Genomic DNA, 16,230 nt, shown 5'->3' with positions numbered 1-16,230 from the left:
ACTCGGAGGCGACGGCGAGGCTGCAGCTGCAAAGCCGGCCTACACACAAGGGTCGGTCTGCCTCAACCGGCGCGAGCAGATGGAACTGACGCGGGGGGGGGGGAGAGAGAAATGCCGCCCTCACAACTGAGAGGAAGAGATTCCAAGCCAGGTGTTTTTGCTGGGTCGTAAAAAGAGCAACGGGGGAGAAAGGAGGCGGGAAAGGAAGGGGGAGAAGAAAAAAAAAGGTTTACTGCGGCACCACCAGAGTCGTCCTTAGTTACCTTGTGAAGTTTGGGAGGCGGGCAGGGAGGCTCTCCCGATCCACGGAGGGAGCGCGGAAGCCAAGGTAGGCATGAAATTTCCAGATGCTGCTGCTGCTGCTGCGGCAAGGATGAGAAAAAAACGCCGGCCTGGAATTTCCTCTTGGTCCAAAAGGGAGCCTGTCCCACCAACCCAGCGCCGAGTCGCTTTTCCCTCCTCAGATTAAATAAACAAACAGAAACAAGAACAGCAGCAACAACCCTAGAAGGACGGCCGATTTCTTTGGGCTTCAAGTTATGTCGGCGGAGACGCGGGATTTCCCCTCCGAGGCGGCAGCGCGCGGAGCCCAGGCAGGCGAAGGGAGGCTGTTGCCGCAGCGCTCGGGGCGGAAGGATGCCCGGAGGCGCCGAAGCCCAGGCAGACGGTGGCGAGAGGTCCTTTAAGGTCTTCGCGTCCACATCTGGAATTCGCATCGCTTGGCAGCCGCGGGAGGCGGGGCTGCCGGCTTTGCACCGGGCCGGGCGAGAGAACCGAGAGGGGGCGGCAGTGGTCGCCGGCATCACACGGCACCAAGCTGCCGAGTCACTCGGCGCACCCCCGCTGCGACTGGCGGGACGGCAAAGAAAGGTCGGGCGGGCTCCCCCTCCTCCGTCTGGGGCTGCGGCTAACGGTGGTGGCCAAGCGCTTTCCTCAGCCAAAAGCGTCCGTTGCCATTCCCACGACCTGCCTCCCGCGCACACACCCACACCCCGATTTTGGAAGCTTGGGGGGGGAGGAAGGCGGGGCTGCGGGTGAAGGAAGGAAAATGCAGCGACCTGAGGCGGTGAAACGTCGCTATATCAAACGCAGCTGGTGACTTTTTTTTTTCTTCCCTTCTCCCTCAGGTTGACCAGTTCCCCCCCCCTTCCTCCGAGTTCCTCTCATTAGTAGCTCTCCGCTTCAGTTCTTCTGCAGGCTCACCTAGAAATTAATTCCAGCGGTCGATGGCACTCAGGCGCATGCGCCAAATCAGCGGATCGAAGCTGTAGGGCTAGGGCTTCTTGGAATAGATTAAAATTCCTGGTTCCAAAAGCATTGCTGGGATATTCCATCTCTGGCAAACGTTGCCTGAAATTTAGGCAGGATCCAAGAACCGTAGGCAGACGGGCCAGCGTTGAAGATTGAAAGGAATATGGGCAGGATTAAGTTGCAATACAACCAAAGAGATAAAACTCTTATTATCTCTAGAATGGATTTACCCATCCATTAAACCAGGATAGTTAAGGTTGGATATGGGTTAGTGCAGGGGTGCTATTCAGTAGGTTCTGGAGAACCGGTAGCAGAAATTTTGAGTAGTTTGGAGAACCGGCAAATACCACCTCTGGCTGGCCCCAGAGTGGGGTGGGAATGGAGATTTTGCAATATCCTTCTCCCAGGAGTGGGGAGGAAATGGGGATTTTGCAGTATCCTTCCCTTGCCACGCCCACCAAGCCACACCCACAGAACCTGTAGTAAAAAAATTTGAAATCCACCACTATGGTTAGTGTGAATCCATCCAGCCACTATGGTTAAATCAAGCAGTAGCTTGGGGAACCAAACCAATGCTTAAATTCTCTATTAGATTCTTATTTGCAATGATATAAGTAGTTCCTTATAAGCTTTGCTTTAAAACAAGGAGGTCTTTAACATTTTGGCTTGCCTGGACTGCACTGAGTGAACAGGCCACATATAAAATTTATAAGATAGTTTTATAATATAAAATCACATAACGTTAAAAATTATGATCTTGTGGGCTGCAGGTTGGACGTGCCTGGTCTACAGTAAGGTAAGGAACTGTCTCCAACTCCCCTCACTTCCCCTGTCTTCTCCCTCAACTCTCCAATTTTGGCCACCCTGTCCCTTACCTTGTGTTACAGCAAGCAGCATCAAAACCATGCAGCTCTGGGATTGCTTGCTGTGCCCTGGGAAGCTGAAGTCAGCTCAGCCCAGTCCAGGTCCCACTTGACACCCAGCACTCCGAGACCCCTGCTGTCTTGTGTTCCACCATCACCGCTGGCCATCACCGCTGTCTTTTTGCTTCTGCTGCTACTGCTGAGGTGTGTCTGGGCTGTGAGGGACTGCTTTGTGTCTTGAAAAAGGGAAGAAAAAGCATAAAGCAGCTTAAAGTTGCCAGAGTATGCCAAAACAGTTCTTCATAGTGTTCCAGAGCCATGTGGGACTGGCTTTGCGGGGGGGGGGGGGGGGGAGGGGGGGGGAGGGAAGGGGAGGGAGAGGGAGAGGTGAAAGCAACTTTTTTTCCCCAGAATGCAAAGCCAGCCTCAGCCCTGCTCAGGAGTTATTTGCAAAATAAGGAATGGGATGAGATGGGATGGGACAGGACAGGACAGGAAATAAACTGTTTGCTCTACTTCAGCTCAGGGAGAGGCTGCTTTCTGGGTTTTTTTTTCCTTTTTCCCCATGCAAATCTAGCCCCATACAGCTCAAGAGCATGGCACAAAATTGTGTGTTGGCACACTCCAGCTTTTTAAAGCTGGTTTTGTCACTTTTTCATAATGAAAATCCAGCTCCATGTAGTCCACTAGCGACACGCCTCAACAGTGGGAGGAAAAACACAGCCGGGGTGATGGTGCACAGGCAGCAGGGACCAAAAGGACAGATGGGAGATAGGCCGGTGGGAGGAATTGCAGCACTGTGAGATGGTAAGTGCGGGTGGGCTGCAAGTGCCTGAATTTTGATCACAAGACCGTGGAGACCCTGCAATAGCTGTAGCTTTGGGCATGGGTCGAAGGTCCCTTTTGTTGTGGCCCGCCAGCGGCCAGCGGAGCTGGTGGCAGACTCAGACAGTGAGGAGTTTGGGGAGGAACATGGGCCAGTCCTGGAGTCTGGGGAAGGCTCTGATGAGGGCTCTGCGTCAGAGGCAGAGATGGGGCCAGGGCCGTCTCACAGTTGTCAGCTGCTTTTGGAGTCGGACATCCGTGGGGCAGAAGAACAGCTGGAGCCTGTTCCCAGTGTGCGCATGCGCAGAGCTGCCAGGAGAAGGGAACAGCTAAGGAACAAGGGTCGACTCAGGAGTAAAGCCATAGATGGACAGTGAACAGCCCCTCCCATAGGGAATAGAGGAGCAAAAGGGGAGGGGAGTTTGCAGGAGACAGTTTGCTTAATTGGTTTGTGACTCTCAGACACTTCTTGCCAAGTTTTAAAGATATCGGCCTGGCAGCTCTCCAAGCCAGATAAGGTCTGTGACTGTAAATTCTCCCTTGAAAGACTTTGCTGGATGTGAATGAGAGGAATTCACAGTTTTTGTCGGGACAAGGAGTCTGCTTCATGCTCTTGGGAAGCCTAGGTCAGAACACCTTTGTTCATTACCACTGTAAATTTGAACTGTTGTTGAACGAATGTTGTAAGGTGAGGACTGCCTGTACATGTATTGTTAAAGTGTGTCTTTGCTGGCCTGATTTTGGCTACCTTCTTGACTTTATTGATCCGCTTCCTGTGGACATCTCTGTTTGCACAACAAACACTTAAGAGGCATGTTATGACCCACTCAAAATAAATTTCTCAATATTTCAGTTAAAAATGCATTGATGGCTATCACTTCAGGAAGCTTAGCAAGCCACTTCTACAGCTCTGGGGCTGTAGCAGAAGCAGTCTTAAAACAAGATCTGGGACATTCAAGCAGGTCAATGAGAAAATGGATGAAGGACAGCTGTACGGATTTTGAGCAGCTGAGATATTTAAATCCCATAGAAATTATGTGGCAGGATCGGAAATAAACAGTTAATGTCAGGATACTCTCAAATATTATTGAATTGAATGGGCCAAAATTCTCATACCTGGATATAAAACACCAGTTAAAGAAAACATTTGCATTTATATTTATTGCAGCTAAAAGTTGTGCAGCTAATTTAAGAATTCTAAGAGTGGAACTATTTTGTCAAACTCACACATTACAAATTGGATAACTGTGGAAGCATTTTTTTTTTTTACAGTACTACAGTTGTATCACATATGTGTTTGTATTTCCACTATGGTAATTTTGTCTGCTTCAGAATAAACTCTTTTGTGCAATCATTTGGGTTCAAAACACATTCATGTGTGATAAACCTCTTGTACTGATAAAAACACAATTCATGTAACTCTACTGTATGGACTTATCGATCTTGTTTTCTTTGTGACAAATATGTTCTGAAATGTTTTCTCAGTATAATAGCTGCAAATCCATGTAATTTCCCATGTAAAACCTGCTTCATTTTTTTGGAAATTAACTGAGATAGGTCAAGTGTTCACACATATTGAGACATAGAGTTGAACACAATTCTTTAAATTTTACACAATTGGATACTTATTCTTGAAATTGCAATTTTTAATTGTTCTGAAAAGCCATAAATCACATTCCACAGTGTGATATATTAGGACAATTCCAGTATAGGAGTCTCATTTGGTCCATCACAGTGGTGGAATTCAAATTTCTTTACTACTGGTTCTGTGGGCGTGGCATGGCTTGGTGGGTGTGGCAGGGGAAGGATACTGCAAAATCTCCATTCCCACTCCACTCCAGAGGAAGGATACTGCAAAATCCCTATTCCCTCCCCACTCCTGAGGGAAGCTTATTGCAAAATCTCCATTCCCATCCCACTTGGGGGGACAGCCAGAGGTGGTATTTGCCAGTTCTCCGAACTACTCAAAATTTCCGCTACCGATTCTCCAGAACCTGTCAGAACCTGCTGAATAGCATCCTTGGTCCATCATCTCAGGCATTTTTGGAGATGGTTCTAATTTTAGATAATTGCTTCTGTTCTCCATTATGACTAGAGTAAATATTTTTAATTATAGAATACTATGTTATTTTGTGTAAAGATATCTTTTATAGTGCATATTCACTAGATTAGGATTCTTCATACTTGTATAAAGTTCTACGAGAACTTGATGAGGTTCTACAAGAGACTAAGAGCGGTGAGACTGAGACTGTGTTTCATTCAAACACAGCCAAATTCTCTACCAGGAAAGTGCTCATTCCTGAGTTGTAGCAGCGTCAGTGTTGATGGAAGTCATTGCTTCAGAAGATCAACTTCTTAGGAACCCTGGCAGCAGGACTGTAAGAACAACCCAGGCCTGCAGCTGTTGGTCATGAGGTCCACAGCTTGATGAGCCTCTGACTCTTCCTCAGAGGAAACAGCTGATTCAGAAGAATCAGGTCATACTGGCTAGGTCTTCCATCTTCAGCATACTTTGCTTTGTTGGCATTCCGCCATAAAATGTGGCGGGAGTATGGGGGGGACGAGAGAGATTAGGACTGGTCAAGGGTGGAGGATCAGGGGAAGAGGAAAAAACACAGGCTTTGTGAGGGAATATTCAGATCCAGCTTTGCTAATAACCACTTGACTTTAGTAAAGCTTTCACTTCAAAAATGGAGTTAAGGATCTTTCCTAAATGCAGGTTGGGATAAGGGATTTGGAAAACTCCCTTGGATTCATAGTTTTACCTTTCCTTTCTTTATGCTAAGAGGAAAATCTGTATGGAAAATACAGTGACATCTACTATTTATAATATTTTGCATAAGAGATTAGAATTCTACAATTCTAATTTAAAATTCTAATTTCTCTGTTGAACCTGTAGTTTTCCAACATTTCTAGCAACATTAAGTAAGTTACTGGTGATGACTAGATTTTTTTCCTGTAAAATCTAAATCTCTTGACAATGTAATAAACACATTTCCAGTAAAACCATAGCAGAACATCTGCACCATTTTAAAGTGATGGTAAACAGACAATATATAATCTTCTGAGTCACTGAATGAGGCATATATGGAGGAAGAATTGCTTAGGTAACATAGACTTACCCAAGAACAAAATCTGCACCACTTTGTATGAATGTTACATGAATAATTCAGAATGTAATCCAGAGTCTAGAACTTGTAATGCTGGATCTTCATATATAGGTTCCATCCAGGACATTTCATTGCTACTCTTCAAATCTTTGAAACCATTCTTGCAAGAAACCATAATTATCCACACCACAGCTGGCCAATGGGGAAAACAAAAATTGGCCTCTAAACCCTACCTCCCCTCCTTGTCTGTTAATTTATACTGATGAAAAAAACAGATGACTGCAATTCTTACAGAGAATGAGGAAACAGCCTGCCCCCAAGAGACACCAGGAAGATCCAAGTGTCTCAAATGGCCAAATGGTAGCTTTCTGACTTGAGACTGGTCACTGAGGTCCCACATCTATGGTAGTTCTCCTCTGGGTAGCTAGGAGGCAGTGGGTGTCGCTTCACTAACTACAGCCAATCAATGTTGGGAAAGTGTTTTGCATGGGTAAATCTAAATCTTGATTTTGGTGTTGCTTTATTTACTCATAATTTTCTGGAAGAACCAGGAAGACAAAGTTATTTGCTCCATTCACTTCTTCCCATAATATGGTTGAGTATTCTATTCTGGGTTGCTAATTTCAGGCACTTAATTACCTTGAATTATTTTAGAAGAGGACAATTATTGTCTTAAAAGAGGATAGTTGTGTGTGCTTGACTCTATTGCATATAATATGGTGATGGCTAATCCACCCTAGGGCTTAGAAAAAATAATCATTGCAGGTAAGGCAATGATTACTGATCATAATGCCTCTATATTCCTTGCCAGATCTGAATACCAGTTGCTAAGGAACCTGGGATGGAAAGAGCTGTTGCATTCCTACCCTACTGTGGATTTCCTGTAGACATCTGTTGGATGCTGTGGGAACCCCCTTTGTTAGTTTATCTTGAGTGTATTTTTAGATTCTAAGTCTCTTCAGCTGGAGGTCTTTCATGGCTGTGCTTTGAATGCATCATGTACAAAGGCAGGCCTACAGAGGAAAAACATAAATAATTTAAAGAAAATTATTTCACTTGAGTTTCTTTCATATTTGGAAATAGATGGTAAAAGGGCAAAAAGCCCGCTTTAGAGAAAAGACATCAAATTACACAGGACTGATACTACATATGTGGTGAAATCTCCTAAATGTATTTAATAAGCCTTTCCTAAAATAAAATAGTAAAGCCTTTCATGCATATTATATTATATACCTGTGATGACGAACCTATGGCACTTGTGCCACAGGTGGCATACGGAGCCATCTCTGCGGGCACACGAGCTGTTGTCCTAGGTCAGTTCCACTGTGCATGTGCGTGTGCCGGCCAGCTGATTTTCCACCCACAATGCCCCTCCCCTCCCAGGAGTCTCCACGTGTCCCGTTTTGGATGCCAGGTAAGTACAGGGCTCGTGCAGAGGCTCTGGGAGGGCGAAAAATGGGCCTCCCGGAAGTCCAGAAACAGGCCTTTTCCAGCCTCCAGAGGGCCAGGGGAAGCTGTTTTCGCTCTCCTGGAGGCTCCAGGAAAGCCTCCGGACCCTGGGGAGGACGAAAAATGGGCCTACCGGGCATACTGGAAATCTGGAAATGGGCCATTTCCGGCCTCTGGAGGGCTGGGGGAGGCCGTTTTCGCCCTCTCAGAGGCTCCAGGAAAGCCTCCGGAACCTGGGGAGGGCGAAAAACAGGCCTACTGCTAAGCCCAAAACAGGGCACAGGGGGTGGGGTCACATGTGCATGCACAGGGGGACGGGGGAGCATGGGGGGGGTCTCACACATGCACGGGGGAGTGCGGGGGGTCACGCGTGCATGCACAAGGAGGTGGGGCGCACAGGGGGGCATTGCATTATGGGTGTGGGCACCCGAGGAAAAAAAGGTTACCCATCCCTGTTATATATCCTGCAATGTAGCCTTTCCTTTTCTGGAGGAAATTGGAATGTCAGCATTCCAAATTAGGCTTTCTTCCAGCGCTGACATAACAAGTTGAAGCAGAAAGAGCGGAAGCTTGATTTATTGCTGAGATGAACTTTTACCTAGTTTTGTATATACAGATAGGGTTTCCTGGGAGACGAGGGTGGGGGCTGCATTCCTGTGAAAAGAACGTGCCGGGATGTAGAGATGGATCTGTATGATGGCCAATGGGACGTTGGGGCTGGAGAGCGGAAGAGGAGGGGGTTGGAAGGAGGGGCCAGTTTGGCTGCAATTTGAGTCAGAAATGTCGGATTCTGCTATGCTTAAAAATAAAATGTTTCATTAGGCAGCTTGCGCTTGAGAATGAAGTTTATTCAAGATAGCACCGAAACCTGACAGACAGCCAAACTCTCCTCCAAATCCAGGCTGGCTGAGTTTAAATCATCCCGTTCCCTCCCAGACATCTGGTCGGACGGACTATGGCTGAAGCCAAGCTCTCGGAGGAAAGCCTGCTTCAAGAAACGGGAGGAGCAGAAGCGGCCGTGATTCCAGCCAACTTGGAAAATACAAAGGTAAAAGATAAAGAAAAACCCCTAAGTGAATTGGGAAGGGCGAGCTGGGGATGGGAATGGCAGCGAAGCCCAGACAAGGCAGCACCTCCCCACCCCAGGATGAGAGACGAGGCAGAGGACTACCAACACCAAGGCTGGCCCTCCAGAGCTCAGCACAGAGAGGAGAGGGCAGAGAGGGAGGAACCACCCCAGTTCAGAGGGAAATTCGATGGTGACCCAGACAACCTCGCCCAATTCCTCGATTCAGCTGAGATATACATAGAGCGGTTCGGACACCTCTACCCTTTCCCCAGAGCCCTAGTGAATGCTATCTCGGAAGGGCTGGAGGGAGAAGCAAAGAGGTGGTCAGCATCACTCTACAAATACAGGGCCCCCCAGCTACAAAATGCGGATGGGTTCTTGCAACTATTGAGAGCCCGTTATGAGGAGGAGGAGGAGGACCCCTATGTGGAAGACGAGCTCAGAAACCTAATGCAGAGGGGGAAGCCTATCAGAGAGCATGTCCGTGAATTCAGGAGAGTCATTGGGACACTGCCTCCCCTACCAGAGCGATTGCTGGTGTATTTTTTTAGAACAAGCCTAGATAAAAGAATTTCCCAAGTGACTGCCTATCGTGACATCCCAAACCGACTCGCTGAATGGTTCCGGGTAGCGATAAAAGTCGACAGAGGGCTGCGGGCGAGTGACACGTCAAAACCACCAGAGGAAAAGGAGAGAGGCCGACCAGACCAGGGGCCACTCAACAGACGAGAAACCCCAACATCACAGCCCTCCTACAGACCAACTGCCCCACGGAGCCCACTGAAATGCTACAGATGTGGAGGAAGCGGCCACATAGCAGCAAGATGTGGAACGCCTAGACCGGGACCAGCTCCACTGCCCAAAGCACGACCGGAACGAGGGCCCAAGCGCGTCACCCACGTACCACGGGAAGCTCCCCAAATCCCTGAGTTTTTCGCTCATCTGACCGAAACCAGAGGAATCCCAGTGGAGGGAGATCAGTCCCCCGAACCCTATGACACGGAAGACGAAGGCGAGGATGACCCGATGGTGAGTGGACCCGTCCATCCTTTTCTTTTCCCCATACGCCTAACAGCCCCCAAAACAGGGGCCCAAGAGACTTTCCAAGCCCTAATAGACTCGGGTAGCACACGGTGCCTAATCAACCTACCCACAGTTCTAAAATTGGGAATCCGAGCTAAACAGCTCAAACAACCAATTCGCTTCGAGCAAGTTGATGGGTCCCTAGTGGGAGGAACGTACGCCACACACTTGACTGAACCCGTGAGACTAGAACTCGCAGATCACTGGGAGACGATCCGCTTCATAATAGCCCCCAAGATGACAGAACCAGTCATATTGGGACTCTCATGGCTCGACAAATGGGGCCCAATCATTTGGTGGCAAGAGGGAACCCGCAGGCTGAGAATAGCAAAGGGGCCCCAACCCCTGCCGCCCCGACCAGAAGAATTCCCTCCCACGCTGAAACCCCAAAGCAGCCCTCCACTACAGAATAAAACACCACCAACACAAGGGTCCCTCCCAGAAGGTGCAGCAAAGCAATTGGCAGCCGCACCCACCACCGCTTGTAACGCAAACCAGATCCCAAGGGAGTACCAAGACCTTGCGGGGGTATTCAGCGAAGCCGAGTGTGACATTCTGCCCCCCCACCGCGAGACCGATTGTGCCATCGAGATTATCCCAGGAGTGAAACTACCCAAACCTAAAATGTATGCCATGACGCCCCGAGAAATGCAAGGAGCCCCAGCAGTATTCATGCAGTTAATAAACGAAGTCTTACATGAACACCTTTACAAAGGGGTCCTCGTCTACCTGGACGATATTCTTATCTACACGGAGACCATAGACGAACATATACCCCTCGTCCGCCAAGTGCTGAAAAAACTGCTACGGGCAAACCTATATGTCAAACTGCCAAAATACGATTTCCACCAATCACGGCTAGACTACCTGGGCTACCGAGTATCAAATGAGGGGATAGAGATGGACCCAGCCAAGGTCCAATCAGTTCTACAATGGCAGCCCCCTCGCACCTGCAGACAACTGCAAAGTTTTCTAGGCTTTGCGAATTTCTACAGACAATTCATCCCCTCGTTCGCGAAGATTGCCAAACCTTTGACAGATCTCCTAAAGACAGGAAGCCCAGCGATGAAACCTCGCCCGGGACAACCCCTACAGTGGGACCTGACCTGCCAACAGGCATTTGAGACGCTAAAAGGACTGTTCGCGAAAGAACCTGTCTTAAGACACCCGGATCCAGAACAGCCTTTTGTCATCCAAGCAGATGCAAGTGATGTGGCAGTAGGAGCCGTGTTACTCCAAAAGAACAACCAAGGTGATCTACAACCCTGCGCCTACACCTCCCGCAAACTCACCGATACGGAGAGGCGATGGGCGGCGTGGGAGAAGGAAGCGTTTGCAGTAAGGTGGGCCTTGTTGACCTGGCGGCACCTTCTAGAGGGAGGCCAGAAACCATTTGAAGTCTGGACTGATCATAAAAACCTAGAGGCCCTAAAAACCCCACGAAAACTGTCGCCCAGGCAAGTGCGGTGGGCACAATACTTCAATCGTTTCAATTTCGAGCTTAAGCACATCCCAGGTGGGAGAAATTTCCTGGCTGATGCCCTCTCCCGGATGCCCCAATACAACAGTGAGCGGGAGCAGGTAGTGAATGCCATCATCCCCTCCACCCAAGCTGCGGCCCAAGTGGTAACCAGACGGCAACGACGTGACCAGCAAGGCCAACTTGCAAGTGACTTAACTGCGAAATTAAAAAATGAAATGCTGACAGACCCCTGGTATCGGGACAATCAACATCTCTTGACAAAAAGAGATGAACTAGCATGGGGGGGGGGACAAAGCTCTATGTCCCACAGAGTTTACGCATCCTGATTCTCAAGAGGAGCCACGATGTTAAACCAGCAGGACACTTCGGGTTCCTAAAGACTCTGCACCTAGTACGAAGGCAGTTCTGGTGGCCACATATGAGAAAGGACGTAGACAGTTATGTAAAAAGCTGCACCATTTGTGCCATGATGAAGACAAGGCCAGGGTGCCCGCCTGGATTGTTGCAACCAGTAGCTGAGCCAACAAGACCATGGGAGGAGATTGCAATGGACTTTATAGTAGACCTACCGAGGAGCAGTGGAAATACAGTGATCTGGACTGTAATAGACTTATTCTCCAAACAGGCACACTTCATTCCTTGTAGTGGACTGCCTTCAGCCCGTCAGTTATCCAAACTGTTCCTGAAACACATTTACCGCCTACATGGAGTCCCCAGGAGAATCATTTCCGACAGAGGGGTCCAGTTCACAGCAAAGTTCTGGAGGGAGTTTCTACGGTCCATAGGTTCATCCCAAGGGCTCAGCTCAGCATTTCACCCGAGCACCAATGGGGGGGCAGAAAGACTGAACGCTATGATAGAACAGTATTTAAGATGCTACGTCGACTACCAGCAGTCCAATTGGGCAGACCTCCTATCTTTTGCGGAGGTTGCATATAATAATGCTGTCCACAGCAGCACGGGGCTAACCCCGTTCAAAATAGTGAGTGGCATGGATTTTGTTCCCATGCCAGAATACCCGAGGGAGCCCCCTTCCTCAGTCAGTTTGACCGACTGGATGGCAATGTTGAGACAAACGTGGGAAAATGTTAAGAGGGCGCTGGCAAAGGCGGCTCAATCTTATAAGGAACAAGCAGACAAGCACCGAACTCCCCAAAGACCATTTCAACTAGGAGAGAAAGTTTACCTCTCCACCAAGTACTTGAGACTTAGACTCCCGAGCAGGAAATTGGGCCCAAAATTTATAGGACCATTTCCTATAATAAAAATAATCAACCCCGTTACAGTGCAATTGCAGTTGCCACGGCTTTTGGGGAAAATTCACCCCGTTTTTCACAGTAGCCTTCTAAAACCTGTAGTGGGGTCTACTTTAAGGCCAACGCCACGTGAACCCCCTGGGCCCCTGGTTGTTGGGGGCCAAACGCACTACGAAGTGCAGCGGATTCTTGATTCAAGATGGCACAGGGGGCGCCTTCAGTACTTAATTAAATGGAAGGGTTACCCATTGTCAGAGGCTTCCTGGGTGAAGAGCGCAAACATCCAAGTTGATCGCCTTATAGCAAAATTCCATGCAGACCACCCGGGAAAGCCGGGGGGGGGGGTGCACAGCCAGGGAGGGGCTGATGAGACTAATCTTGTTGTGTTTTCCCTATGGGATAGGTGATGTCGCAGAAGTGAAGGGAGAGGGGCCGGATGTCAGCATTCCAAATTAGGCTTTCTTCCAGCGCTGACATAACAAGTTGAAGCAGAAAGAGCGGAAGCTTGATTTATTGCTGAGATGAACTTTTACCTAGTTTTGTATATACAGATAGGGTTTCCTGGGAGACGAGGGTGGGGGCTGCATTCCTGTGAAAAGAACGTGCCGGGATGTAGAGATGGATCTGTATGATGGCCAATGGGACGTTGGGGCTGGAGAGCGGAAGAGGAGGGGGTTGGAAGGAGGGGCCAGTTTGGCTGCAATTTGAGTCAGAAATGTCGGATTCTGCTATGCTTAAAAATAAAATGTTTCATTAGGCAGCTTGCGCTTGAGAATGAAGTTTATTCAAGATAGCACCGAAACCTGACAATATCCTTCTGTCATCAATAAAAATCTGCTTTCAGAAGCTTTATTTTTATATAGGGCAAATCAGTGTTAATTATGATTAAAAAATACAATCCATTCTACTAAGTAAAGATAACAAGATTCCTATTTGTCTTCATGATGTCTCAAGAAGTCAACACAGGAAAGCTTGTATTATCTAAAGGTGGCAGTAAAGGTGTTAAGAAGATGCAGTAGAATCCCTAGGAGAATAGTTTGTTGATGAAACAAATGCCACGTATATTTTAAGATTATTAGGCATCCCTTTTTAATTATTAAATATAATTAAGCACAAAAGAGAAAGTGGGCCTTCTTCCAAATTTATAAAAAAATACTATTTCACTCACAGTCTCTGTGTCACTGGCCATGGCAGCTTTTCACCTGATAAAGTGAAGTCCAGCTAAACAAAAAGTGTATATGTTCCTGAGAACATATACATATTTCATCTTGGAGAGATGGAAGAATTTACAACTATCATTAATGGGAAGAATAACAACAATTAAGATGAATACATTACCAAGAATGTTGTTTTTATTTCAAACAATACCGATAAAATTAGAAAAAAAGTATTTTGAAAATCTTAATAAAACAATAATGAAATTTATATGGCAAAGGAAAAAAGCGAGAATATAAAAATGTTACAAGATGCAAGACTCAGAGGAGGGTTCGGACTACCAAATTGGGAATTATATTATAAGGCAGCAACATTATCGTGGATGAAAGAATGGATTGTACTAAGAAATACAAGGTTATTGACATTGGAGGGTCATGATCTACAATTGGGTTGGCATGCTTTTTTATGATATGGGAAGAATAAGATGCATAGTTATTTTCAAAGACATTATGTAAGAAATGCTTTATTATCAGTATGGGAGAAAGTTAGAGAAAAACATTATCTGAAAAAAACAACATGGCTTTCAACAATGGAAACAATACATGCAAATGTTATTAATATGGGAAATATTATTAGATATAAAGATATCTTATCAGAAAAGGGGGAATTGAAAACGAAACAAGAATTAGAAGAGCAAGGGATTGATATGATTGACTTGAGCATTGGGCGCTATCTAGCAAAATGAAATTCAATGGTGAAAAAAGTTAAGGTTCTACATTTAGGCAAGAAAAACCAAATGCACTAAGTATAGGTGGTACCTGGCTCAATAATGATAACTATGAGGGGATCTTGGAGTTCTAGTGGACAATCACTTAAACCTGAGCCAGCAGTGTGTGGCGGCAACAAAAAAAGCCAATGCAGTCCTAGCCTGCATTAACAGAGGGATAGAATCAAGATCATGTGAAGTGTTAGTAGCACTTTATAATGCCTGGGTAAAACCACACTTGGAATATTGCATCCAGCTTTGGTCGCCACAATGTAAAAAAGGTGTTGGGACCCTAGACAGAGTGCATAGGAGAGCAACAAAGATGATTAAGGGACTGGAGACTAAAACATATGAAGAACGGTTGCAGGAATTGGGTATATCTACTTTAATGAGAAGGACTAGGGGTAACACAATAGCGGTTTTCCAGTATCTAAGGGGTTGCCACAAAAAAGAGGGAGTCAATCTATTCTCTAAAGCAGTGGTCCCCAACCCCCGGTCTGCGGACCGGTGCCGGGCCGTGGAGTACCTGGCACCGGGCCGCGCAGCGGCCGGGGGACATGAACGCTGCAGCGCAAAGGCTCCTGGGCCGTGCGCAAAAGCTCCTGGGCCGTGCGCAAAAGCTCCTGGGCCGTGCGCAAAGGCTCCAGGGAAGAGAGCCCCGCGCAGGTACGCACGTGTGGCCCAAAGCCCCCACCCCTGCGCGCGCTCAGCGGGCCACAGTAAAATTATCAAAGGCTGATTGGTCCGCGGCGATAAAAAGGTTGGGGACCACTGCTCTAAAGCACCTGAGGGCAGGACAAGGAGCAATGGGTGGAAACTAATCAAGGAGAGAAGCAACCTAGAATTAAGGAGAAATTTCTTGACAGTTAGAGCAATTAATCAGTGGAATGACTTGCCTCCAGAAGTTGTGGGTGCTCTCAACACTGGAAGTTTGAAAGAAGAGATTGGAGAACCATTTGTCTGAAATGATTTGAGTTTCCTAATTGAGTAGGGAGTTGGACTAGAAGACCTTCAACGTCCCTCCCAACTTGTTATTCTGTTCTGTTATTCTTCATAGACAATGAGTGGATATGTTCAGCTAGATTTCACAGGTGAATCCTCTAATAAATTATACACAGTTTTTACTTTAGCATTTAGTATGACTAAGCATTTTACTTAGCTGACCTTTGGTTATACACTAATAAGTCTTTTAACATCAGACTTAATACATTTAGTTTTAGACATATAGAACAGCATAAAATGTTATTCTTATTAAATGTTTGCATTACTGTATTTTATGAACTTAATAACTAAGATAATTTAGCAGCAGTGTTATTTGTAAGGAGGCCTCTAGTTTTACATAACTTATGCTTATCTTCAATTGAAATAAAAGATGTCATCCTACAACTAAGAACATCAATATATTGGGTTGAGAGGCCATTTAAATGTGTTTAATACTAAAAACATAGCTTTATTATTTTAACTACTGGGTCAGTCCTGCTATGTGTGAGGCTGAAGGATTTATTCAAGTGCAAATAGTAGTTTTTTGAGGTGCTGAGTACTTCAGAATAGGTCTCTGTGTGGGATACCTTCTTGTAGAATATCACTTTTAACATCCCTGTATCTCTTCCATTTTAAAAGTGTGATTTCTCTATTCTTAATAACTGGCCAAATGCCTTCATTAAGCATGGTAGTAGTAGTTGTTGTTAGTTGTGAAGTCGTGTCTGACCCATTCCAACCCCATGGACAACGTTCCTCCAGGCCTTCCTGTCCTCTACCATCTCCCGGAGTCCGTTTAAGCTCACACCTATTGCTTCAGACTCCATTCAGCCACCTCATTCTCTGTCGTCCCCTTCTTCTTTTGCCCTCAATTGTTCCCAGCATTAGGCTTTTCTCCAGTGAGTCCTTCCTTCTCAAATAACAAAGTATTTCAGTTTGATC

The sequence above is a fragment of the Pituophis catenifer genome, unplaced genomic scaffold (genome assembly GCF_029215685.1).
Source record: "Pituophis catenifer annectens isolate HBS135680 unplaced genomic scaffold, rPitCat1.0.hap2 SCAF_7, whole genome shotgun sequence".
Lineage (NCBI taxonomy): Eukaryota > Metazoa > Chordata > Lepidosauria > Squamata > Colubridae > Pituophis > Pituophis catenifer.
This window is presented reverse-complemented; position numbering follows the sequence as displayed.